The sequence below is a fragment of the Mus musculus genome, chromosome 18 (assembly GCF_000001635.26).
Source record: "Mus musculus strain C57BL/6J chromosome 18, GRCm38.p6 C57BL/6J".
NCBI classification, from domain to species: Eukaryota; Metazoa; Chordata; class Mammalia; order Rodentia; family Muridae; genus Mus; species Mus musculus.
This window is the reverse complement of record NC_000084.6, coordinates 53,831,841-53,859,595: the sequence shown is the minus strand read 5'-3', so window position 1 is coordinate 53,859,595 and position 27,755 is coordinate 53,831,841. Positions and strand designations below refer to the sequence as shown.

Genomic DNA, 27,755 nt, shown 5'->3' with positions numbered 1-27,755 from the left:
CCAACTCCCCAACAGTGGTCATCTGTGAATGGGAAAGTTGCTCAGGCCCACGAGGCTAGCTGTTTCAGCTGGTCTTCTACAGAAGTAGATTCCAACAGATGTGCTGGCACGTAAATGCAAGTGGCAAAGAAGAGCAAATCTTCCTTCTTCCCACGTCCTGATGAGGAAGTGGAGGTGAGGTGTGGCCAGATTAAAGGTGTGGGCCAGCATGAGGTGTGGGCCAGATTAAAGGTGTGTGCCACCAGGCCTGGATCTGGGATTTGTTTTGTCCCAGGCTGACCTTGAACCCCGAGATCTCCTTGCCTCAGTCTCCTGGGATTAAAGGTGTGCATTACCTTGTCTGGGCCTAGGCTTTTCATGGCCACTAAGCCTCGAGATCTCCATGCCAAGATCCAGGTCAGAAACTTGTGTCTTCCAGCCTCGAGATCTGGATCACAGGAGAGGGCTCTGATTCCGGATCGTAGCTCATTCCAGATAAGAGTCACGTTGATTACCAGGAATAGCCATTACGGGGAGTTAGTGCTGGAAGCAGAGCAGCCCATTTTAGTGGCTTCAACGGGAGAGAAACCTGCAATCAACAAGAGGTCCAAAAGGAAGGGTTCCGTGAGAATGTCAGTTACATACAGCAGCTACCTCCAGGCAGGTAGCAAACTTTCTCTGCAATTGTAGAATGGCGTCCCCTCCACAAGAGACCTCAGTATCTTCATCAAAGCAGCTGTGATGATGTGCAAGCAATCCACAAGACTGAGCCAGTCCCCGTGCTTCCTCTCTGTGGGTGTTGATCTGGCACGTTCCAGAGACCCCCCTACAAACCAACACAGCCTATTTTCATTGCTTTGGCTTGCCCACCAGAACCGTAAAGATGACATTGCTGAGGATATCACATACTTTGGATGCAGGACATAGAGAAGCATTGGTATTGACCAGAACGCTCCCTGCCTTCTGGGTTACCTTTCACAGAGCTGGGCAGGGCTAGGCAGGCTGCTGGAAGAGAAAATCAGCAGCAGTCATCCTCAGTGGGAGACCCTGCACACTCCGATACTGACCTCCCAGGCAATCTGTGCCTACTGATGCAGTAAGGACCTGACTGTAAAGGTAGTAAGTACTGGCTTTAGTTTCAAGGCCTTTTCTGCAGGAGGGAATCCATGCAGGATACTATAAACCCACTCCAAAGCCCATTGGCTAATGACCTCACAGGCTCTAAGGAGGAAGCTACCTACCACTGTTATTTTGCTAAATGGAAACAGTGTCAAACTGCCCTCTAAATATTTATGTTTATACCCACAGATGTGCTACTTTCAGTCTTAGTCAGAAAAGCTTCTTTTTCAGTAAGTACAGGGTAATATAGACTCAACTGGAGAAAGTGCTGAGGATTAGTGATTGTTAACTGTTTGGACCTAAATACACCTATTATCACACACACACACACACACACACAAACACACACCTCCCTATACCATGTCCAAGGCTTAGGAAATATCACAGAAGGAGCATACATAATTTAAGACCTGGCAGATGAAGCACTGTGTTCTGGACACAGCATACTTATTATACAAATGAACCCAGAACAGCTGCGTTATTTGTACAGGACCTGCCCATAAGCAGGCCTATGGTCATTCCATTACAGATGGAGGAGGGGCTCGTGAGGCCACAGAGGAGTTATCTGGAGTGAATGGCTACTGAGGGGCATAAATTGCCCGTGTTCCAGTAAGTACCCTCCCAGCCACACTCATTGCAAAAGAAATTCAGTGGGTCATGTGGAGAACAGGAAGTAGAAAATGGACTTTTGAGAAGGAATAGGGGTGGGATAAGAGAGAGTAAGTAACAGTGAGGAAGATGACCAAAGTACACATACCAAATTCTCAAAGAATAGCATTTTAAAGCAACTAGCCCTGATGTTCCCTCGTATGAGAAAGGAGTTGGGAAGGTCATTAGACATTCAACTAAGATGCCAGTCACTCCTTCCAACTGTATGTAATTCTCTCCAAGCAATGCATGCTCTCATGTTATCAGAAGGCATCAGAATGTATCGAGGGTGGTAAATTGAATGCAGGGGGGAGAGGGGTTGTGGAGAAATTATCATCTGTGCTGGGGTATGACTCTTTTGGAAGTGCAGCTGTTTGAAGAGCAGTTACCCACACACCTGTAAGGAATCTGTCAGCCATACTCTAAAAGATAAGTCCAATAAGCTAATCGGTTCAACACGTTAGAACATTCCGTCTGTCCTAGTGCCTGTCTGGGGTGAGTAAACATTGCTTCAACTGTCCCCAAGGTTCACAAAACACCAGCTGTTACATGACTGTTGCTAGAAAGAGACAACATGCTGGTTTATACCCCTCTTAGTAAAATCTTTAAAATATTTTGTAGGTGGAAAATGTATATACAACAATCACCAAACTTACACGAGCCTCTATTATAGCTTATAACAATGATCTTCAGAAATGCTTAATAAAGTCCCAGTTTTAGGGCTTCTCAATTGGAGCCATGGTTTAGATGGCTCTCTCAAAAGGCCAAGGATTGGAACTTATAATTCCTCTCTGTAATAGCATTGGAAGTGGAGCCTGGTGGGAGGCATCTAAGTTCTCTCAAAGGTAGTTTAATGCCTCTGTGCATGACCGAATCCTCTCACAGGACTGCATGAGTTACTTTGAAAGCAAGTCTATTCCTTGGGCTGTCTTTTCCGTACCCCTTGGCCCCTCCACCCTCTGTCATTCAGACACCTGATCTTGGACTTCCCAGCCTCCAGAACTGTGACCCCCAAATGTACTGGGTAGTTTTATGTCAACTTGGCACAAGCTAGAGTGATCAGAGAGAAGGGAGCCTCAATTAAGAAAATGCTTCCATAGGATCCAGCTGTAAGGCATTTTATTGATTAGTGATCAGTGGGAAAAGGCTCAGCCCATTGTGGCTGGAACCGTCCCTGGCTGGTTGTCCTGGGTTCTATGAGAAAGCAGGCAGAGCAAGTCATGGGGAGCAAGCAAGTAAGCAGCACCCCTTCCATGACCTCCCCATCAGCTCCTGCCTCCAGCTTCCTGCCCTGCTGAGTTCCTGCCCTCTGCTGCTGTGAATGCTGAACTCTTAGAGAAAACTGTGAGTGAAAAATATCCTTTCCTCCCAACGTTGTCTTTGGTTATGGTGTTTAATCACAGCAATAGTAACCCTGACTAAGACACCATATAAATCTCTTTTCTTTATAAATGACTCAAACTTTGTGCTGTTAGTCAATGAGAAATGGACTAAGGCAGGCTGTCACAACAAAATATAACAGGTTGAATGTTTAAAAAGTATGAATTTATTTCCTCACATTTTTGGAAGCGGGAAATTCAACAACAAACTGTCAGGAAGATAAAGTTCTGGAGAAAGCTTTTTGTCTAGGCTTTGGGATTATTTTCATGTTCTGTGTCTTCAAATATGCTCACCACCATGTGTATACAGGGACAGAGAGGCCCCTCCCATCCTCATCTTAATCCCATCTTGAAGCACCCCCACCCCCACCCCGTGCCCTAACTTGGACTGAACTTGAAAACCTCCCAAACGCTCCACCTTCAAATACCATCATGTTAGGATTCAAAGTTGGAGCACGTAAATTTTGGAAAGACAAAATTCAGTCCCAAGCACTCCTCAAAATAATGCATTTCATGTTGGAAGAGTTCATCTATCAATGTAAGAGAAGCTAAAGGACAGACACATTGTAAATAAGAAACGGTAACATTAGACAACCGTGTCAAAACCTCAAGGAAAAGAGGATGTGCTCTAGAGAACTTCAATATAGAAAATCTGGAACACAGCAAAAGTGTAAAAGAAAAAGTCTTGACAAAAGAGTGGCTAAGTCTCCTACTGGGCAATTTAATATTTTTGTTTCCATTAGGAGACCTGAATTTTGGCAGCTTTTAAGGCAGAGTGTCTCTTCAGAGAATGTTGCTTTGTGATAAATGGAAGAGTTAGCTAAAGCTGTTTGTTTGGGTTTTTTTTCCCCCTTAATGGTTTCCAGGATAGGTTGAATTCTGGGTAATACATGAGTCCTAACTTCTCTAGATGCTCTTAATAATTTATCTCTATTCCACCCCCTGTCTCCCAAATCTTCTATGATTCCGGAATCACATCTCCTACATTCATCTCAGAAGTCCGGAACAGCTCCTGAGCCAAAATGTGAGCGAGACTGGGGTGTCTCATTAGTCAGTAAGAATCAGGCTGTGCTCTGTCTGATGCCTCTGGACTGAGCCATGAGGACAGTAGACTTTGAGCTCTGCCAGTTATCCATCTGCCCAGTGCCTGCTGTGTGTGTGACAGTGGACTGCTGCAGCTTCCTTTCCTAAATAAAACAGTGACCTATCCTAAACTCCCAACCAGCACACAGTAGGAATGGTTCCTTTTTATGGAATTTTTTTTTCTCTAGCTCCAGGTTAACATGAGCATACTTCACTGGCTAAGGCTGCTTCAGGCTACTCAGTGAATCATCATGCCCTGCTGCTAAACCACTCTGCCAGGGAGGACTACGCTGGTGCCAAAGGCAGGGTGAACTACGTGTGCCCTTTGGACAGTAAACAAGGAAGTCAGCCTCTTTGTCTAATTCTGTTTAGCTAATCTCTGTCATACTTGAATATTCTCCATGTTAGCTTCTTCATCCCTGCCCCCTGCCAACACTTTCCTACTTCATTCTTCTTTTTCCTCTCACCTACTTCTCTCAGGGTATGGTTTTCATATCTGACTGAACAAAATATAAGTTCAACAAAAGTTAAAATTGATGCAAGAAGGTACTTAGAACCCTTACTTCCATCTACTTTCTGTGACTATAGTTAGAGTTACATACTTCTACACTCCTTCTTGGCACAACCTACTTATGTAGATTTGTCCTTAGTTAATATGTGAAGTGGGCCAGTAGTACCAGTAATACACCAGAAAAATTAAATGCAGCGATATATCTGTAATATATTTACCATATTATCTGGCATACAGTAAGCACTAAATAAGTGGCTGTTATTAGATACCATAAGACCCCAAGGAATCTCTATTCCAATCCAACATAAATAGTAATTAGAAGTTGAAAATATTAAGTCCAAAGATATTCCCTACTGTAAAATTCTAAGAGTTGGATGTATCGTCTTAAATCATTGGAAACAATGGTAGAACACCATTTAAGCTTGCTTTAGGGGCTGGTGAGATGGCTCAGTGGGTAAGAGCACCCGACTGCTCTTCCGAAGGTCCAGAGTTCAAATCCCAGGAACCACATGGTGGCTCACAACCATCCGTAACGAGATCTGACTCCCTCTTCTGGAGTGTCTGACTTACATATAATAATAAATAAACCTTTAAAAAAAAAAAACTTGCTTTAGGCTCTACTCTTAGTTTTCACAAACACACACTTGAACATTTATGATATTTTCTGAGCCCCATCTGTATATCATTTATTTAAAGCACTCTGATTTCCATTGGACAATTTTTTTTCTCCATTTCTCTTTGCTCAACGGTGAGGGCCCTGCCTCCTGTAGGACTGTCATAAGGTAGGGGAGGGGTTAGGAAAGAGGAACATACATTGGCTTCCCTTTGCCTACTGATTCTTTGCCCTCGGAACTTTTGAATTCAGCCTTGCTTTAATCGCCACCCCCCCCCCCGGATGTTCTCTGGACTCTGGCCTATGTTCCATGGATTGGCAGAGCTGATCACACCCTGCCAAAGCTTTGTGCTCCAGTACAGCTGCATTCTGTCACTAGGCAGATCTAACCCAGCTTCTTACTGAACCCTTGCCAGTTATGAGCCTAACCCTTTGGACTGTGACTTAAAACCTGTGTGTTCTGCCAGCTTGAGTAACTTGATCTAACAGACAACACATTTCAACCCAACTGCCAACACCTGCTGCTTTCTAGAACAGTTACTTTCAAATATATATTAGTGTATTGTCTTAGTTAGGGTATTCGTGCTGGGAACAGATACCATGACCAAGACAAGTCTTATTAAGGACAACATTTAATTAGGGCTGACTTACAATTTCAGAGGTTCTGTCCATTATCAAGGTGGAACATAGCAACATCTAGGCAGGTGTGGTACAGGCGGGGCTGAGAGTTCTACATCTTCATCTGAAGACTGCTAGTGGAAGCCTGACTTCCAGGCAGCTAGGATGAGCGTCAGAAAGCTCACACCCACAATGACACACCTATTCCAACAAGGTCACACCCCCAAATAGTACCACTCCCTGGGCCAAGCATATTCAAACCATGACATGTATATTTGTTCAATTGTTTATAATAATGAAAGTCAGTAAAGTCCAACATCCCATTCCCTATGTTTCTGATGGTCTTCTGTTCTAGCTTATGATCTAGCTGATCAAGAAATATCAGCTGGGGCTGAAGAGTAAACCTTATCAGTTAAGAGCATATACTTCTCTTGCACAAACCCCGAGTTGGGATCCCGGCACCTTATCAAGTGTTTCATGGGCTCCTACAACTCCAGCTTCAAGGGATCAAACACTCTCCTCTTGGCTCCTCAAGCATCTACATGCATATATACACATCACACACACACACAAACATAATAGAAAACAAATCTTTAAAAAAATCAAGTTGGTCTCTTTGCAATGGACTGAGTTCTGTGTTGTAAATTTCTTATTGCTATCTGAGCACATAGTGATGGGGTAGCAAATTGGTGCTTTGTTTGGATTTGGTTTTTGCCAGTTCCCTTATAAGACCAGTTCTTGTTAGGGAATATTTAAGAGAATCCAGCTGTAGAGTATTTGTGCTACAAACAGAAGATTCAGTCCAGGACTTCCTTCTGTGTGTCTTTTGATTGTACATTAGTTTTTCACAGGAAGTCTTATCAGTGGTGTGAGTAGGGTACTCTACAAATCATGGTCAAGGTTATAATAAAAACATGGCTTTAGAATAACCGCCAACACCTTCAGTCCCCCATAATCCCCTTGTTCCCCTTGGCAATTTCGCTTCTACTTTCATGTCACACATACATTGTATCTATCCACATGACATAAAGAAGACATAAATGTCTACCTGAGACTAGTTTAACTCACTTTATAATTGTCTCCCTTTGCATCTATTTTCCTGCTAACATCATGAAACTTCTTTCTCCTTTATAGCTGAAAATAATTCCATTATGAATATACCACATTACCCTTATCCATTCATGGATGTGTAGGTTGGTTGCAGAGTTGAGCTATTCTGAATAGCGCTGTAAAAACATTGATGTGCAAATCTGGACTATGTTCACTTATACTCCTTTAGGAGACTAGCCAGGCTTGGTATAGCTGGGTCATACAGTATTTCTGTTTTTTGGATTTTAGAGAGACAGATTCACAGATTTCCATAGTGGCTACGTTTTGGGAATAGTCCCACCAGCCATATATTCTCCTTTGTCATTTACATGAAGCATTCATTACTATTTGTTTTCTGAATGGCTGGCACTCTGACTCGGGTTAGATGCAATCTCAGTCTTGTTTTGTTTTTCATTTCTCTATTGGCTGGTGAGACTGTGTGTTTATTGGCCATTTGAACTGTATCTGTTGAGAATTTCTGTTCATTTAATTGGGCCACTTATTGTCTGGGTCATATGATTTTTTTGATGTTTGTGGGTTTTTTTTTCCAGTTCTTTACATACACTGGGTATTAATGCTCTGTCAGAGGTATAGCAGCAAAGATTTTTCTTCATTTCTATAGGTTGTCTCTATATTGATTTTTTCCTTTCTGTGCAGAAGCCTTTTAATTTTATATCAGCATATCTGTCAATTGTTGGCATTGTGTAACTAGAGTCTTATTAAGAAAGTCTTGGGCTGGAGAGATGGCTCAGTGGGTAAGAGCACTGACTGCTCTTCCAGAGGTCCTGAGTTCAATTCCCAGCAACCACATGGGGGCTCACAACCATCTGTAACAGTATCTGATGCCCTCTTCTGGTGTGTCTGAAGACAGCTACTGTGTGTTCATATAAATAAAATACATAAAGTTAAATCTGGATAAAACTTGTCCTTTAAAAAAAAAAAAAGAAAGTCTTTGTATATGCAAATATTTAAAGATGTTTTCATACTTTTTTTTTCTCCAACATTTTCCAAATTTCAGGTCTTACTTTAAAGTTTTGCTCCATCTGAAGTTGATTTCCTGCACAGGATAAGAGCTAAGGATGTAGTTTCATTCCTCTATATGTGGGCATTCACTTTTCCCTGAACTATTTGTTAAAGAGGAGGATGTCTTTCCTCCAATCTGTATTTTTGACATCTTTGAAAAAATTAGGCGGCTATACCTGTGGGGTATATACCAGGTTCCCTTCCATCGTTCTACAAGATTGTTTTTGTGCCAGGAACATGGTAGTTTTGCTCCCGTGGCTCTGTATTACAGTTTGAAATCAGACATGGTGATAACTGCAATTGTTCTTTTGGTTAGATCACTTAGGCTGTCTGGGGTCTTCTGTGCTTTTTTGAAGATACCTTTTATCTGTGAATAATGACATTGGCAATTTGATGTGGATTGCATTGAATCTATAGGTACTTTTTTTTTTTTTTTGTACAGACATGTTTGTAATAGTACTTTTCCAGTTCATGAGCTTGGACGATCTTTCCACCTTCTACTGCTTTTTTCAGTGTTTTAAAGTTTTCATCATAGTAGTCTTTTACAGAATTGGTTACATTAATTCTGAGGTACTTTGGTTTTTGTTTTGTTGGGAGTTATGAATGGGGATTGTTTTTCTTCTTCTTTTTTTCTCACTATACTTGATACTAATATATAGGAAGGCTGCTAATCTTTACATTCAAAATTTATATTCTATTTTGTTGAAATTGATCATCAAATCTGTTTTCTGGTGAAGTCTTTACGGTATCATGTATAAAATCATATCATTTTTTAGTGAGGATACTTCGACTTCTTCCTTTGCTGTTTGTATCTGTTTCCTTCTTTTGTCTTATTGATACAGCTAAGACCTCCAGCACCATATTGAATAAGAATGTAGTAAGTGGACACCTTTGTCTTGTTCCTAATTTCAGAAGAAATGCTTTGAGGTGTCCTCCCCAAGTGTTAACTATAGGCTTGTCACAGATTGCTTTTTTTTTTTTTACACTGAGATATGTTCTTTGTGTTCTTAGTATCTTCAAAACTGCTATACAAAAGGATGGTGGATTTTATCAAAAAACTTGACTACATATACTGAGGTGATCATATGATATCATCCATGAATCCATTTGTGTGATTTATAACATTTACTGATTTGCATATGTGGAACCATCCCAGTATCTCTGGAATAAAACCAATTTCATTGTGGTGAATAACCTTTTTGGAGTGTTCTTAAATTCAGTTTGCAAGTATCAGAGAGACAATATTTGCCTCTATTGTCATCAGGGAGATTGGCTTATAATTTTCTTTTTATTGTTCTCTCATGATCAGGTTGTTATGTCGGGGTGACACTGGTTCCATAGAAAAGCATTTAGTAGCACCCCTTCCCTTTTTATTTTAGGGACTCGTTCAAGAAACATTGGTGTTGGTTCTTTAAATGTCTGATATAATCCAGCAGTTGATTCATCTGGGCCTGAAAATTCTTAGCTTGAAAAAAAAATTATTTTTTTTCTATTTCCTTCCTTGTTCTAGCTTTATTTAAGTCAGCAGTTCTCAACCTTCCTGAGGCTCTTAATACAGTTTCTCATGTTGTGGTGACCATCATCCGTAAAATTATTTTCATTGGTACTTCATAATTGTAGTTTTGCTACTGTTATGAATCACAATGTAAATATCTGTGTTTTTCAAAGGTCTTAGGCAGACCCTATGAAAGGGTCATTCACCCCTAAAGGAGTCAAGACCCACAGGTGGAGAACCACTTATTTATTTATCACGTCTTGATTTAATTTTAGTAGATCATTTGCCTCAAGAAATTCAGGCTAACACCTTGAATTCTTGATCTCCTGAGCCTCTCAGCCTTCGGATTGCCAACACCTAAGCCTGGCTTTCTCTGATTTTTTTTTTTTTTTTTTTTTGTGAGCACTTGTAATTGAACTTATCTCTTAATTCTACTTCACTGTACTGAACAGGCTTTGGTATGATGTATTTTCATCTTTGGTCCTAGAAAAACTAATTTCCTTCCCTATTTCTTCAGTATTCACTTACTTTTCAGAGCTGTGCTACTCAATTTCCATGAACTTGTGTCTACTCTGTACTGTCTCGTGCTATTGATTTCTACCTTCATTCCAGTGCAGTGAGACAGGATACAAGAAATTATTTCAATTTTTCACTGTTTGTTAAGATTCATTCTGCATCCGGTTACGTGATGTGTTTTGGAGGAATGTGTACAGACTGCTGAGAAGGGGGTATGTTCTGTAGTGTTGGGATACAGTGACCTGTCAGGTTCATTTGATCTATGATGTCATTTAACCCGGATGTTGCTCTGATTATTTCTTGTCAAGATTATCTGTTGGTAAGAAGGCCGTATTGGAAGTCACCCATTATTAGTTAGTTCATTGGGTTAATCTGCGCCTTTACATGCAGTACTGCTTCTTTTATAAAACTGGGTCCACAAACGTCCAACGTGTGTACACTCTCAGTAGCCTCAGAATCTAGTGCCCTTCACCTCTTCTGCCTAATTTTGGTTTGAAGTCTATTCTCTTAGGCATTCCAACCTTTACATGTTTTCTAGTTCCATTTCCTTGGAACGCCTTTTCTGATCCCTTCACCCAGAGCTTACATTTGTCTTTGATGGTGAGGTACATGTTTAGAGGCAACCAATAGATGGGTCCTGATTTCTAATCTAATCTGCTAATCTTTTGATTGGGGAATGTAGCCCATCAATATTTAAAGTTATCTTTGAATGATGTGTGCTAATTCCTGTCATTTTGCTAATGTCATCATGTTTGATGTCTTCCTATTCTTCGTTTGCTTCCTACTCCTTGAGATTACTCTAGTCTTTCCCATAGCCTTCTGGATGTGTTTATTTCTCTCTTCCATCTTAAGGGTTCCCATCCAATATCTTCTGTAGTATACTGATCATGAATTCCTTTAGTTTTTTTTCTGTTGTGGAAAGTTCTCCTTTCTTCAGGAATGACAGACCATGTTGCTGGATGTAATAATATAGGCAAGCAATCATTGTATTTTTATGCTTGGGATACATTGCACCATACACTCCTAGGTTTTAGGGTTTCTGTTGAGAAATGTGCTGTTGGTTGGGAAGGCTTTGTCTCTCTGTGACTGAGTGCTTCTCTCTCATAGCTTTCAATCTCTTTTTTTTCCCTCTAGGTTTAGAGTGTAATGTTTTTAGCGTTATAATATGATCTAGGGAGGTTTCTTTCTAGCCTTGTCTGATGATCAAAAAGCATCATGAGTCTGGACTATAATCTTGCTAAATTTGGGACTTCTGCTATAATTTCACTGACTGTTTCTGTGTTTGGCCTTAAATTCCTCTCCTCCTTCTATCCCCATGATTTATAGACTCAGTCTTTTAATGCTATATTATAGATTTCACATGGCCATACTTTCTTTTATCTTACTTTTGGTCAGTGTTGACTATCCTAATTCATCTCCTTTCCTCTCCCTTCCCTGACCTTCTAACCTCCACCTGATCCATCATGGTGGTGAGTCCTCGGCTGAGTTTACTTGATTAACTGAGATTTTTATTTCCAAACTTCAATTTGATTTTTTTTTCAGTAGAGATTTCTCTTTGTTGAATTCCTGTTTCAAGTCCTTATGTTGACTTCTGTTTTTACTCAGTTGCTTCTTTGTAGTCTCTGATAATTCATTTTCAAGATTATTTATATCCTTCTTAATTATACTAAGTACTTTTAGGAATATTCTTTTGAATTATTTGGGATTTCATTTAATTCACCTATAGCCATCTATCACCTTGGAGTTCATACTTGTGGGGACAGATAATACCGCCTTCATTTTTCATGGAAAGTTCTAGTCAGACTACACAATAGTGGAGAAGCATTCACAACATTCTAAAACTTACCAAGTCAAGTGCAAAGTCAAGGAAGTCATTACAGATGACACTAATTTAGGTCAAGTTGACAAAAATTAGCTAGCACAGAGATGTTCACTTTAAACTAGTGCATCAGTCAGTATTTCTTCTTTGATGATACAGGATTTTATATCTTTCCTTCCCTGTGATGTTTCATGTAGCAAACTGTACTGATAGGGGAGACATGATTCCCAGTTCTAGTTCAAACATATAAAGCCAGATTTGGTGTATACATTTGTCTACAAATTGCATAGAAATGAAGACTAAATTTGACAACTAGATGTGAATTGGAAGTGGAACTATCATGATCTCACATGTGTTTTGTAGTTGGTTCACTGAAAATACTGAGAGGCAAGCCCCGTACTGCAGATTCCAAATATACTATTGCACTGTATTACTTTTCTATAGCTGCAAGGTACTCCAAACCTAGTGGCCTCGAAGGAGGCAAATTTAGTATTTCATAGGCTTTGAGGTTAGACGTGCCCAAATGGTACTCATTCATCTAAAATTCTGACATTTAACAGGGTTATGCTTCTTCATGGAGGCTGCAGGGAAGAATTTATTTGCTTGCAGTTTCCAGCTTCTAGAGGCTTCCAGCATCCCTTGCTTCTGTGTTGAAAGCTGGTACCACAGCACTCCAAATTCTGCATCCATTATCACTTCTCCTGACTCCCTCATCTGGAGAGATGATTGTCATCATGCTGAGCTCACCAGAATGATCCTTTTTTATAAATGACCCTTATTTTTCTTTTTATTTATATGTATGTATGTGTGTCTATATAATAGGTGCATGTAAACACAGTTGCTTGTGGGACGAAGAAGGGTATTAGATCCCCTGGAGCTGGTATTACAGGTGGTTGAAAGCTGCCCAGTCTAAGTTCTGGGAACTGAACTTGGGTCCTCTGTAAGAGAAGTATGTGCTCTTAACCACAGAGCCATCTCTCCAGAGCTTTTGGGTTCATTTTAATACAAAGTTTCATTTACTTTGTGAGACATATAGTCACAGTTTCTAGGGACTAAGGTGTAGACTTTGGGGGTGTGGCATTATTCTACCTAACATAAACCTCAAGTCAGATGAAAGAGCTTAAGTGTTTTAAAGGGGACAGAGTCTAACCATAGTTGCTAATAAAGCTCTACTGCCCCAACAGGTTCTTAGAATAATTTATTGATAATTATCTAGAGACTTTGTACAGTCATAAACAGTATGGGATAAAACTAAAAACTACCAAATAATACCCACCATTTTCCCAATAATATCTGTTCTGGTTCATAGGTATCGTTTTCCCTTCCTATAGAAGAGAAGATTCACAGGTAGACCTGAAGAAACAGCTCAGTGTTGAAGAATGCTCTCAAAATGGACTTGAGTTCAGTTGCCAGAGACCATGTTGGGTAGCCCACAGCCACCTGTAATTCCAGCACCAGGGTATCTGATATACCTGATGTCCTCTGCTGGCCTCCATGGGAACCTGTGATCAAGCAGTCCAGGCAGTCAACAGGGTCTCAAGGGAGGGAGTGAGGACTGAAAACAAAGAAAAACAACTAGACAAGATGACCCCATGACTCCAGCCAGTGCTGAGGCTGGGGCTGCTTTATGTCTGTCCGGCCTGCTTTTATATCATTCCAGGTCCATCCAAGAAGCATGGTCAGTTCTTAGATCAAAGACAAAGTCATCAAGCGAAGTAGTCAATGCGGAGATCACACAAGATAATAATTAAGTCAAGTAGTAAGCGAAGAGATCACATGAGGTAGAGACTCAGCAAAGTAGAAAACAAAGCCTCATGGTCGATGTTTCTGATCTTCTTATCTAAGCCTACTTCCTTGTCTGAGCCCAGTGACAAATGCCAAATTCCTAGAAGCAGCACCAAAAGCTCTCAACACACCTACATACACACACATACACACACACACACACACACACACACACACACACACACAAATACATACATGTAAAAATAGAATAAATCTCATGGCAGAGCTAGGATTTGCATGCATATGTGACTGACTCTAATGTTGACATACTGACACAATTTTTCTTAATGGGTAGGAAAGATAAATGAGGAAACTCTGGGGTGCACTGTCAGATTACAGTGAAGTCTACAGGCTGAACTTGCCTATGCAAAGCAGGAAAGGAAAAAAAGAAAGGAAAACAAGAGGTCTTCTAATGAGTAATGTTTTGTTCTGAAACAGTGTCTTGTATAATCTAGATTTGCCTCAAGGTCTCCATGTGGCAGAGGTTGACCTTGAACTCCTGCTCCTCTTGCATTCAACTCCAGAGCAATAGTATATCATAGGCGGGTACCACCTTCCCACTCCCAGCCCAACTCCTGCCCTAGCCCAGCTAAATTAGTGATTTATATGAAGCTAAATTTGAGTAGCTAGAAGATTGCACATAGAAGAACCAGGGCAAAGGACAGGATGAAGAGAGAAGTGTAAGCGTTAAAAGAAAATGTTCAGCAAGTGTCTATCCCTCCCCCACAAAAAAGAACTCCAGAGACTTACTATGATCTATAGTTAGGAAAGTTTTAATTCCTACTCTGAGTGTAATGTCTTCCAGGGCTTGATATCATAAGCCTTTAATCCTAGCACTAAAGAAACAGAGGCAGGCAGATCTCTTTTGCGTCAGGATTAGCCTGATTTACATAAGGAGTTCCAGGCCAGCAAGGCTACACAGCAACACTCTGTCTCAAATCCAAAACCAACGAATCTGAAAGAATTACAAGTTCTCTCAGCCAAAGAACTATTCTTTGTAGAGTAATGATTTAATTATATATTCAAACTTTTCAACCACATTTGTATTCGATCATTAATAATTATTTTGTTTTTTTTTCTAGTTTTCTTTTTCACATGTATATATGTGTGCATGCACATACACATATTCACATCTATGTGGGTACATGTATGTATGCAGGTGTGTGTAGTCTGAGGCTGATGTCTGGAGTCTTCCATACTATTATTTTTTTTTTTTTTTACATTGTTCTTTGAAACAGCATCACTCAACTGAACCCAAAGCTAGCCAATAGTATAACTACTAGCCAGTTTATTTCTCTCCCTCTCCTTCTCCCTCCCCTCTCCCTCTCCCTCTCTTTCTCTGTGAATCAGAGGACAATTTGCACCACTCATTTCTCTCCTTCCACCATGTGGGTCCCAGGGATCGAACTCAGATCTTTAGGGTTGGTGGCAAACACCTTTACCCACTAAGCCATCTGGCCAGCCCAATAATTACTTTTAGCAAACAGTCTTCAACTTTACATTGCTTGTGGCCCTAAGTGTCCTTTTCAACTACTGTGTGCTTGACGATTTAGTAGGAAGTTGCATTGTTGAAATTAGATAGTAGCCATCCTAACATGTCTTAATTAAACTAAACTCTGATTTAAAAAAATATATAGTGCCTATCAAATTAATGGGTATACCATTAGGTATCAAGAGAAGTGTCTGAGCCTATTACTACAAACTGCTTTGTCATGTTAAACATACCAAAAAAGGGAAAAATAAAAACCCTTAGTGGAGAAATATCACTGTGGAGGATTTTCTTTAAGAGAAAAACGGTTGTCCTTCTGTTTCCAGTGTCATTGAGTCTGACATTATCTCCTGTGTCGCCCGTGTGGCTTGTGTCTCTCTGTTGCCCAGTGAGCACTCCTTGACTAGATGTGCTGTATCACTCTGTGCCCCTGGGTGGTAGCTGCCAGAGGATCAGAGGAAACAGTCTAGGAAACTCACTAGGGCTAGGACGGATGGTGGGAAGCTTCTGTTTGGTTTGGTTTGAGACAGGAGCTTGTGTGTAGTTCAGGCTGGTCTCCGCTCCATCAGCTGGGAATGCAGGGGTCATTCCGTCCCATCACATCAGCTGTAGGCATGTTTGTGTTGGTGACATTGACTGCATGGTGTCACATCCTCATCTTAAGAACCTGAAGAACAAAGCTTTCAAGTGATGATACCTAAAACAATCACGTTTCTTCTGGCTAGCTGGTTTGTTTTAATCCCTTGACTGCTACATCTACTTAGGAGCACATGCTGATAGCCAAGGAATCTTGCAGCCAACTCTGCAGCCTACTTTCAGATAGTCCATGGACCCTATGACATGCACTTTAGTCATCCACTCTGGTAGAACCCTGATTCTTACACTTTTATTCCTCCTCTATTTTTAGTTTAGCTTAGTTTAGTTTTAGTTCAGTTTTTTCAAGACAGTGTTTCTCTGTAGAGCCTTGGCTATCCTGGAACTCACTCTGTAGACCAGGCTGGCCTCAAACTCAGAAATCTGACTGCCTCTGCCTCCCAAGTGCTGGGATTAAAGGTGTGCACCACCACTGCCTGGCTCCTCCGTTATTTTTGCTTGATGTGATATGTACATATACAGATGCAGATGCAGGTATATGTATATGCAATATGCATGTACATATGCAATGTATATATGTGCATGTACATATACTATACAGATATTATACATACACATACTGTACATATACATATTCATGAGTGCACATGTACACAGAGTCTCAAATGTATGCCTAGATTTATACAGGTTTCTGTTGTGCAATGATTTAGCATATTTTGTAACAATTATTAGTTATATTTCAAAAATTGGAGAGTGCTTAGGCAACCATGGCAACCTTGGATTCCACAGTAGGACTTCCTGAGGGACACCTTACAGAGAGATCCACTTATTTTCTAAAGCAGCCACATTGTATCCAAGGAGGGTGACTCCAAATGGGGAGAAATGTGCTGTCACTCTGAGGTGTTCCAGCAAGAGAAAACAAAGACATATCAGCTTAAACTATAAAGAAAAGAGCATGGGCAACCATTTGCAGACGAGGCTGCTCTTCACAAGGGAACTTGCTACATTGCTCAAAAACATACAGTGGTCACAGGGACATCTCTGTTGGGGAACAGCGGTGACTCTCCCTAACAATACAGGTAATACCACCATGAGCAATTAAAGGGAGAGACAAGTATAAAGCAACTCTTAACCTATCATCTGCCAAAAAATAATAGCAATGCTAAGCCTACACATTAATTAGTCGCCAACTGTATGCAGACACCTATGAAACACTTGATGCGTATTCCTTAATTCTTTTATATATTCCCAATGAGTATGTACTTTTCTCAGTCCATCTCACAAATGGGGCAAGTAAAGGGAAGTGAAGTGGGGTGGGGGTGGGGGGACGACTTGATATTATCTGAGTAGCTTTATACTGAGTTGCATTGAAAACTACTCGCCGGCTGCTGTGGTGAGATTAGACAACGAAGGGCAGCCAGTAAGAGGACTCATGGGAAGCAGATGGACAATAGTAGGCAGGAAGCACAACCAGAGAGGTACTGAGAGGGGGTTGACCCAGAACATATTTTAACTCATACGAATGTATCATATGTATATGAGCAAGAGAATGATCTAGCCATTTTTCTTCCTCAAAACCAATAGGCTCTTAGTAGACTAAATGAAGGTCACCAAATGTCAAAAGCAGGTCCTTCACCTCCTGCGGTCTGTGTGGAAGAAGAGGTTACGGACCTTTGCTCTTTTTCCCCCTGAGAACTCAGAGCCACCCATCAAAGCCAACGTCTTAAGAAAAGGTTGTGATTTTGTGTTTAGAAGGCTGCTTTCGCCTCCCTTGTTCTGTTCTGAGAGCTTTGGCGTGCCACATCAGCTCCCAGTGAGGAGACTCAGTCACACCCAGTGCATGGGGAACAAAGGAGCAGAGGACAGGAAGCTATGGGCTGGGAAGTATGTTAAATTTCCCAAGCTTCTTAGTTATTTCTTAACAAGCCCCTTTAGGCGCGGTCCCTGATTTGATATAGAAATGCCATATGTAAATGAGAGCAATGGGGATTCTAACACCTGGGAAATGAAACTATGAGAACCAATTTAAATCTTTGCCAGATCTCCTGCTTCAAGAATCGGATTAAAATGAATTCACTGTGGGTTACTGAACCCATGCTCCTAAACATAAAAATAGTGCGGCATGCTATAGACATTCGGTCTAGGCAAAGCGCTCATTTTCGCTCTCTTCTTGCCTCAAGCACGTTTGTCTCCCTTATGATTGCCTCATTGTGGTCTTGGTAGTGCTGTTCCCATGTGTGTCTCTACTGTCTCCAAGTAGATTATATGTTGCAAAGATTCTTTAATGTGGTGAAAGGCTACCACCATACTGTAAAGCTAGCATGAGCCACGACTCATTAGGACTGAGGTAGGAATCACTGTAAGTTTGTAGCTATATTATATCTACATTCTAAATGCATATGTATAGAAAGTACATTGATATGATATACAGTTTATAGAATGTACTGTAAATAACTATTGCATATATAGTCTATACACATAAAGTAATATATATTGTGTATTACATAAATAAATACTTCTTTAGTATTGCATTGGTTTCGTACACTCACCATCCACCACCATCACTCAGCACACACCCCACGTGCCCATGAACCCACATATATAATATCATTTACTCCCTGTCGCCCATATGCAAGCAATCCAACCACATTAACCTTCAAAGCTCTCCTAGACCCACATCATTTCCAAAGTAAAATTTTGTTGATCTCATGAAATACATAATTTTTTTTTATTTTAGCCTTTAATTTCAAGGCTTTTTACAAATTATAGATTCCTAGGCCACTTTGGAGCCCATCCTGAAGAGCTTTGTGTCTGGGCTTCTGCTTCCCTTCCCCCAGCGCCTCGTCCCTTTATATCTCAGCCATTTCAGCCACCTACTCTCTTGGTTCTTCTTGGCTCCTTGGCTGGCTTATTCTTGAGTCCCTTGCCTTCTCTCTCTCCTCTTTTTTTGTTTTTGTTTTTTCGAGACAGGGTTTCTCTGTATAGCCCTGGCTGTCCTGGAACTCACTTTGTAGACCAGGCTGGCCTCAAACTCAGAAATCTCCCTGCCTCTGCCTCCCTAGTGCTGGGATTAAAGGCGTGCGCCACCACCGCCCGGCTTTTTCTCTCCTCTTCCTTTCTTGCTCTTCCCCTCTCACTCTTCTCTGATGGCTTCCCGAAAGAACATGGATTCAGTCTGGATTCTTCCAGTCGCCTCTGGCTGTTTTCCCCCTCACATCCGCAGTAAAACCTCCCCCAACAGTAGGTAGGAGCAGTTGTGTCTTCCTTCTCATTCAAGTTTATCAACCTTCAAGTTATGATTATCACACAAACTTCCTCGCAGCCACCTGCATAAGAAATTGTTTTCAGGTAGGCAAGGCTTCTTCACTTTCTCATCTCAAAAATACAAACAAGTGAGCATCCAGGGTTGAGGGCTTGAGTGTGAAGCTCATTGTTGAAGGCTTGAAACCCAGTGCAATCTGGGGAATTGCGGCCAGGAGAGGTCAAGTCATCAGTCATCAGAGCTCCGATCCAGTCAATCAATCGATCCACTGATGGAGTCACAGTCGAGTGGATATTGATAAGAGGGTGCAAGTGTGGGAAGTAGAACATGATTGGAGGAAGGGAGCCACTGGGACTGTCCTTATATCTTGTCAGCAGCCTCTGTTTGGCTCTCTGTCCACTTCCTGGCTGCTTTGAAGTGAACAGCTTCCACAAGGCATGTTCCTGCTGCCAGATTATTTAGCCTAGCTGAGGCCCAAAGGAAATGGGTCCAGCCTCTTCGACTAAAATCCATGAACTCAGGGGTTCACACAAATCTTCTCCCCTTTCCCTCTGCAGGTATTGTATCATAACAATGAAAAGCTGACCAACACACAGGGAGATGGTGGGAAATGTTAACAATGTATTCTAGGATGGGAGGGACCACAGAGATGTGATCTGTAGAGTAGGCTTAACTTTATGGTTATATAGGGCTGATATGAAGTTACTAATGTGATGTATTAGTCAGGGTTCTCTAGAGTCACAGAACTTATGGATAGTCTCTAGATAATAAAGGAATTTATTGATGACTTACAGTCGGCAGCTCAATTCCCAACAATCGTTCAGTCACAGCTGTGAATGGAAGTCCAAGGATCTAGCAGTTACTCAGTCTCACGCAGCAAGCAGGCGAAGGAGCAGGAGCAAGAGCAAGAGCTAGACTCCCTTCTTCCAATGTCCTTATATTGTCTCCAGCAAAAGGTGTAGCCCAGATTAAAGGTGTGTTCCACCACACCTTTAATCCCAGATGAAAGGCATAGCCCAGATTAAAGGTGTGTTCCTTAACTCGGAGATTCAATCTTCTGGAATCCATAGCCACTATGGCTCAAGATCTTCAAACCAAGATCCAGATAAGGATCTCCAAGCCTCCAGATAAGGGTCACTGGTGAGCCTTCCAATTCCGAATTGTAGTTCATTCCAAATATTGTCAAGTTGACAACCAGGAATAGCCACTACAATCCACCCCTTGTCAACTTGACACAAATAATATCTCATGTTCACATGAAACAATAACAAGGTTGTAAATACGCCTAACATGATATAACTATCCCTCGTACAATCGCAAACGCATTAGTAAATTTACAATGGGCATTCATATTACTTTATAATCCTCGTTTCTGCAACTGGTTACGTGGCCTTAATTGGTATTTATAACTACCTTCCTCTACTACCCATTCTGTATTTCCTTCACCTTCAGCCAGCACCTCAGCAGGTCTTGGCTCTTTTCCTGGAGGATTGACCCATACCTTCATTCCTGATGGGTCTGCGTCCTTTGTCATCCTGCTTGGATTAGGCTGTTGTAGTTTCCCATTGACTTTAATCACAGGACATGGTAGTACTAAGAGACGCCCTAAGGGATCTCCTGCACTCCAGACATAATCTTGCTTACCACCATTGTGAAGAGGTAATCCAATTTCCCCATGGTAATCTGGATCTATCACCCCTCCTAACACTGTTATTCCTTTTTTAGCCTGTTGGTTTAAGGGCATTAGAAGCCCAAAATGACCAGGGGGAAGTCTGAGCTTCCAGTTCAATGAAATGTTTGTTGTAGCTCCTGGTAGGAGCACTCCCCTCTCTGGAGCCAAAACTTCTAAGCCAGCAGAACCTAGAGTTATGGGGACAGGAAGCAAAAATTTTCCTAGAGGGTCACTAGGAGTGATAGTAAGTGGAACTATTCCGTTTTCCACCCCTTGATTCCTGGACCCATGAATCCTGGCTATGGGTGAAACTGTACCATATATTGAGCGCTGATTCAAAGCATATACTGCCTTCTGAAGAACTCTGCCCCAGCCTTCCAAGCTGTTACCACCTAATTGGCGCTGTAACTGCGTCTTCAAAAGGCCATTCCATCTTTCTATCAGCCCAGCTGCTTCAGGATGATGGGGAATGTGGTAAGACCAGTGAATTCCATGATCGTGAGCCCACTGTCGTACTTCTCTGGCTGTGAAATGAGTTCCTTGGTCAGAAGCAATACTGTGTGGAATACCATGACGATAGATGAGGCATTCTGTCAGTCCGTGAATGGTGGTTTTAGCAGAGGCATTACGTGCAGGAAAGGCAAATCCATAACCAGAATAAGTATCTACTCCAGTAAGAACAAAACGCTGTCCTTTCCACGAAGGAAGTGGTCCAATGTAGTCAACCTGCCACCAGGTTGCTGGCTGGTCACCTCGAGGAATGGTGCCATATCTGGGGCTCAGTGTTGGTTTCTGCTGTTGGCAGATCTGGCAATCAGCAGCAGCTGTAGCCAGGTCAGCCTTGGTGAGTGGAAGCCCATGTTGCTGAGCCCAAGCATAACCTCCATCTCGACCACCATGGCCACTTTGTTCATGTGCCCATTGAGCAATGACAGGGATGGCTGGGGAGAGAGGCTGATTGTCCACAGAACGGGTCATCTTATCCACTTGATTATTGAACTCCTCCTCGGCTGAAGTCACCTTTTGGTGAGCATTTACATGGGACACAAATATCTTCACATCCTTTGCCCATTTGGAGAGATCTATCCACATACTTCTTCCCCAGATGTCTTTCTCACCAATTTTCCAATTGTGATCTTTCCAAGTCCCTGACCATCCAGCCAATCCATTGGCTACAGCCCATGAGTCAGTGAATAATCGTACATCTGGCCACTTCTTCTTACAAACAAACTGTAATACCATGTGTACTGCCCGAAGTTCTGCCCACTGTGAAGATTTCCCTTCACCTGTGTCTTTCAAGGTTGTCCCAGAAAGGGGTTGTAATGCTGCAGCTGTCCACTTCTGGGTGGTACCTGCATAACGTGCAGAGCCATCAGTAAACCAGGCTCTAGTCTTCTCCTCTTCGGTCAGTTGATCATAGGGAACACCCCATGAGGCTATAGGTGCATGCTTGGCAGCAGATGGCATTGTAACAGGAGTAGAAACCATAGGCATTTGAGCAACTTCTTCATGTAACTTGCTTGTGCCTTCAGGACCTGCTCTGGCCCGATCACGTATATACCACTTCCATTTGATAATAGACTGCTGCTGTGCGCGTCCCACTTTATGACTTGCAGGGTCTGATAGTACCCAGCTCATGATGGGTAGTTCAGGTCGCATAGTAACTTGGTGTCCTATTGTCAAACGTTCAGTTTCCACTAAGGCCCAATAGCAGGCCAAGAGCTGTTTTTCAAAGGGAGAATAGTTGTCTGCAGATGATGGTAGAGCTTTGCTCCAAAATCCCAAAGGTCTTTTCTGTGATTCACCTACAGGGGCCTGCCAGAGGCTCCAAACAGCATCTCTATCAGCCACAGATACCTCAAGTACCATCGGGTCTGCTGGGTCATATGGTCCAAGTGGTAGAGCAGCCTGCACAGCAGCCTGGACCTGTTGAAGGGCCTTCTCCTGTTCCAGGCCCCACACAAAGCTAGCAGCTTTCCGAGTCACTTGGTAAATAGGCCTAAGTAACACACCCAAGTGAGGGATGTGTTGTCTCCAGAATCCAAATAGGCCCACTAAACGTTGTGCTTCTTTCTTGGTTGTAGGAGGGGCCAGGTGCAATAACTTATCTTTCACCTTAGAAGGAATATCTCTGCACGCCCCACACCACTGGACTCCTAAGAATTTCACTGAGGTAGATGGTCCTTGAATTTTGGTTGGATTTATTTCCCATCCTCTGATACGCATATGTGTTACCAATGAGTCCAAAGTGGTTGCTACTTCCTGCTCACTTGGTCCAATCAGCATAATGTCATCAATATAGTGCACCAATGTGATATTTTGTGGAAGATCCAAATGATCAAGATCCCTTCTAACTAAATTATGACACAGGGCAGGAGAGTTAATATATCCTTGAGGCAAAACTGTGAAGGTATACTGTTGGCCTTGCCAACTGAAAGCAAATTGCTTCTGGTGGTCCTTATGGACAGGTACTGAGAAGAAGGCATTTGCCAGATCAATAGCCGCATACCAGGTGCCAGGAGATGTGTTAATTTGCTCAAGTAACGAAACTACATCTGGTACAGCAGCTGCAATTGGAGTTACTACCTGATTTAGTTTTCGATAATCAACTGTCATTCTCCATGATCCATCTGTTTTCTGCACTGGCCAGATAGGAGAGTTAAACGGAGATGTGGTGGGAACCACCACCCCTGCATCTTTCAAGTCCTTGATAGTGGCAGTAATTTCTGCAATGCCTCCAGGAATACGATACTGTTTTTGATTCACTATTTTCTTTGGCAGAGGCAACTCTAAAGGCTTCCATTTGGCCTTTCCAACCATAATAGCCCTCACTCTACAGTTCAGGGAACCAATATGAGAATTCTGCCAATTTCTGAGTATATCTATCCCAATTATACATTCTGGAACTGGGGAAATCACCACAGGATGTGTCCAGGGACCTACTGGACCTACTGTGAGTCGGACATCAGTCAAAACTCCATTAATCACCTGCCCTCCATAAGCCCCTACTTTAACTGGAGGGCCACAATGTTTCTTGGGATCCCCTGGGATCAGTGTCAACTCAGAACCAGTATCCAGCAGACCCCGAAAAGTCTGATTATTTCCTTTTCCCCAGTGTACAGTTACCCTTGTAAAAGGCCGTAGGTCCCTCTGGGGAAGAACTGGAGAAAGGGTAACAGCAAAACCTTTGAGTGTCTTATCAAGATCCTTCCTCAGCGGAACCTGGCCACCCCTTCATTCAAGGGGTTCTGGATCTGCAAACTGTCTCAAGTCTGGAAATTGATTCACTGGCCGAGATTGCTGTTTACCACGATCTAATGTAGCCTTTCTTTCATTGGGCTGTTTACCACGATCTAATGTAGCCTTTCTTTCATTTGTTTGAGAATTTTTCTGCTTATACAGATCAAACAAATATGCAGTAGGCTTCCTATGTATTTCATTCCTGGAAACACCATGATTGGTTAGCCAGTACCAATGGTCCAACCGAGTCATGCCATTATAAATTTCACCTCTCCTGTGCTGACCATTACTGGGTATGTTATTATAAACATTCTTTTGTCTACGCTGTCCATTATAATAACTAGAATCACCTTGTCTCTGGCGATTCAATGCTGCCACCTGGCCCTTGTTACCTCGGAATCCAACTAAACCCAGTGAATTTAATTCATCTAATTGAGCAGAAGCATCTCCAATGCTAAGATCTGGCACAAGGAAAAGGGAAAGAACAAAACCCTTCAAATGTGCTGGTGCCCCTCTCACCAATTTGCGTCTTATAGAGCTGGTGAAAGGCATATCTTCTGGACCTTCCCATTGTGGACAATTATGCTTTACACAATATATCCACTCTAGCATTGCAATTTCCCTAAGTCTTAAAATCCCTTCATCAACACTAAGCCACGGAATATCAGGCATCTCCAAGTCATTTCCAGTAGGCCATCTTTTGATAAACACCTCAGCCAACCATTCAAACAAACTTTTGACACCTTTTTTAACTATGCGAGCTTCCGTATTAAACCTAGAATCTCTACTCAGAGGACCCATGTCAATAAACTCAGCCTGCTCTAGTTTTATGTTCCTTCCACCCTTATCCCACACCCTTAAAATCCATTCCCACACATATTCACCAGGTTTCTGCTTGAATGAATTAGCAAACTCATTAAGCTCCTTAGTAGTGTAGCGAATTTCCTCATGGACTACACTTTCTACCTCCCCTCTAGGAGCCTGTTTTGCTTTGAGTCTGGTTACAGGTCTAGAAGAAACTATTGGTGGGCCGTGAGCAGACTCTGCAAAATTAATTTCCTCATGTGGGGAAGGCATTATTTCAAGAGGTGGGGCTGAGGGTACTACTTCCTCAGGTGGGGCAAACCCTTGAGAATCTGAGGATTCAAAATTCTCAGCTTCAACATGGTCTTCCCACACATCCCCATCCCATGTTGTAGGATCCCATTCTTTGCCAATTAGAGCCCTTACTTTAACTGTCGACACACTCTGAGGCTGAGACTTGAATTTTCGCTGTAGTTCAGCCAACCTTACAATGAGAGTTTCTGTTTGATTTTCTGCAACTTGAGCTCTATTGCTACAAGAGAGAAGATTCTCCTCAAGGACACACTTAGCAACTTTTAGATCGTTTACTTGTGTCTGGAGCCTTTCGATTTTATCACACAACTCCTTCCTTTCATTCATCATTTTTTCCACAGATACTAAGAGCAGCCAGCCTGTAAAATCATTTTTCGATTTTTTCCCCATCTTGTAGAAAGCTTTGTGCACTGAATCACCTAATTCATTAAGAAAATCAAGGGCATTAGCTTCTTTAAGTTCGGAATATAGTTTCAACCATGGGTCTTCAAAATTCTCTGAGCTCCCAGGAGGGAGAGAATCTGGAGAGGTTTCAATAGTTGAAAGTGCTGGTGGATCAACAAGCCAATTCCAGAATTTTAAAAGATTCATCCTTGTACTTCTGTTACTCTAGAACCACTCCTGGTACCAACTTCTGTATTAGTCAGGGTTCTCTAGAGTCACAGAACTTATGGATAGTCTCTAGATAATAAAGGAATTTATTGATGACTTACAGTCGGCAGCTCAATTCCCAACAATCGTTCAGTCACAGCTGTGAATGGAAGTCCAAGGATCTAGCAGTTACTCAGTCTCACGCAGCAAGCAGGCGAAGGAGCAGGAGCAAGAGCAAGAGCTAGACTCCCTTCTTCCAATGTCCTTATATTGTCTCCAGCAAAAGGTGTAGCCCAGATTAAAGGTGTGTTCCACCACACCTTTAATCCCAGATGAAAGGCATAGCCCAGATTAAAGGTGTGTTCCTTAACTCGGAGATTCAATCTTCTGGAATCCATAGCCACTATGGCTCAAGATCTTCAAACCAAGATCCAGATAAGGATCTCCAAGCCTCCAGATAAGGGTCACTGGTGAGCCTTCCAATTCCGAATTGTAGTTCATTCCAAATATTGTCAAGTTGACAACCAGGAATAGCCACTACATGTGACATTTGTCATCTTTCAGAATTTGTTTTTGAAGACTAGCTCCATAGCACACCACTTGTTTAATCTGCCTTAGGACCACACAACATTTTTTCTGGGTGCTAACAAAAGCTCTAGGAATTTTTTTTTTTCTCTCAAGATTGGTATTCATCAAGATGAACTTTCTTCTTTCTACTTTTTTCAGGGATAAGAAAGTGTCCCTCGCTATAATGTCCTTTTTCAGAGCAGAAATCCTGAAAAGAGGGTCCTTTTGTTTTTCTTATTAGCCAAATTGTTCTCTGATAATGCAGCAACTATTTCTTTCTAATCTAATTAGCTCATGAGCTCAAAAGCTGTGGAGTGTGCTTTGAAAGGACCCATAAAAGAGTGCTAAAGGTCAAATAGAGATGGAATTTACAGTGGTACTAACGCAAAACCTCCACTATTCAGTTATGCTTTTCCAAGTGTAAATTAAGGTCTTCCGTGGTGTGGGATGCCGAGTGGCCCCTTGCCTTTGCTTTGCCTTCTGTGGGCTGACTGACTTGAGTCTTTCACTTTTGGTGTTCTGGCTTGATGCTGTCTGTCCCGGGATCATCTTGGCGCCACGCCCACTGCTCACTGGATACCGGGCTTCTGAGGACTGAGCAGCAGTCCTTTGTGAGCACTCTCAAGGTAAGAAATGCTGAAGAGCACTGGCTGAGTCAGCAAGTTCCAAATGGTAGGTCATGAGGTGTGGCATTTCTGGTCTCCATGGCACTCTCAAAGATTACTTAGTTGTTGCTGACTTAGGATCTTTCTAATGTTCCAAACCTCTCAGATGGCAGACTTAAATTCTCAAATAAGTTTCTGTAGACCCGAAATGAGCAAAATCTGAACCCCAGAACTAAATACCAAAGAAAATTGCATTGCATTGTGGCAAAAACTCATATGAATCTGTCATTTCACACACTACTGGGGCAAATTTTTTCTATCAGTGCTACTTTTAATCTCCTGGGGCAGGGTGGTGGTGGGGAGAATGTTAACTGAGTTGATATTTTACACTGTTCTTTCTTAGCTATCTTCAAATTCGTGCTGACGGGAAATAGAAGAAAAGATGTCTGTCATAGATATGTGTTTGCTGCTGTGATAAAATAGTGCCACAGACGCAATTTAAGAAGGGTGGGTTAACCTGAAGGACAGAGGGGATGGGTGGGTGGGGGAGGATTTGAGGGGAAGGAAGGGAAAGGGGAAATATTGTAATCAATTTACAATCCCATAAGAAAAAGATACATGGGAAGAAAGAGAAGGGTCCATGAGAAGGGTCAGCTCTTTGCTACCCAATGAAGCAAGCCTGATGACATACATACGCTCCATCCCAGAACATGTTAGAGGTGGAAGAGCAATAGACTCCACAGAATTGCCTTCTGACCGCACATGCATGCTGTGGCATGTGTGTAAGTGCATGTGTGCACGCACTCACACACACACACACACACACACACACACACACGTACAGAGGGAAGGGGAAGAGGGGGACAAAGAAAGGGACACAGAGAGATACTCACACACTAAGAATTATACTACCCTGTCTTTTTAAAGAAAGAAAGAGAAAGC

At 42.0% G+C, this 27,755-nt stretch overlaps 1 long non-coding RNA gene across 1 annotated transcript; it reads right to left on the bottom strand.

The window, feature by feature from the left end:
- Window positions 1-493: 493 nt before the first annotated feature.
- On the bottom strand, window positions 494-6,099 carry Gm41728. The gene is made up of 2 exons (XR_877409.1): window positions 5,984-6,099; window positions 494-568 (listed from the first exon to the last, which is right to left on the bottom strand). It is a non-coding gene; the product is annotated as a predicted gene, 41728 (long non-coding RNA).
- Window positions 6,100-27,755: the final 21,656 nt, after the last annotated feature.